Genomic DNA, 218 nt, shown 5'->3' with positions numbered 1-218 from the left:
CTAAAACCAGGACGAGAGCCCAAAAATGAACCAAAAGTACAACTATAGTTATTCAATATACTGGTAAACTGAAACGTTAGAGATCTGATATATACGAAATATTTCTACATACTTATAAAAAAAATAGACTTGGACATATCAGATATATTGATTTGAAAAGGAATCAATCAACATACCAAAAAAAAAAATATTTGAAAAAAAGAAAAACTGATAAAGTC

This window comes from Penaeus monodon, chromosome 34 (assembly GCF_015228065.2).
Source record: "Penaeus monodon isolate SGIC_2016 chromosome 34, NSTDA_Pmon_1, whole genome shotgun sequence".
NCBI lineage: Eukaryota > Metazoa > Arthropoda > Malacostraca > Decapoda > Penaeidae > Penaeus > Penaeus monodon.
The sequence above is the reverse complement of the archived record's forward strand: the minus strand, read 5'-3'. Positions refer to the sequence as shown.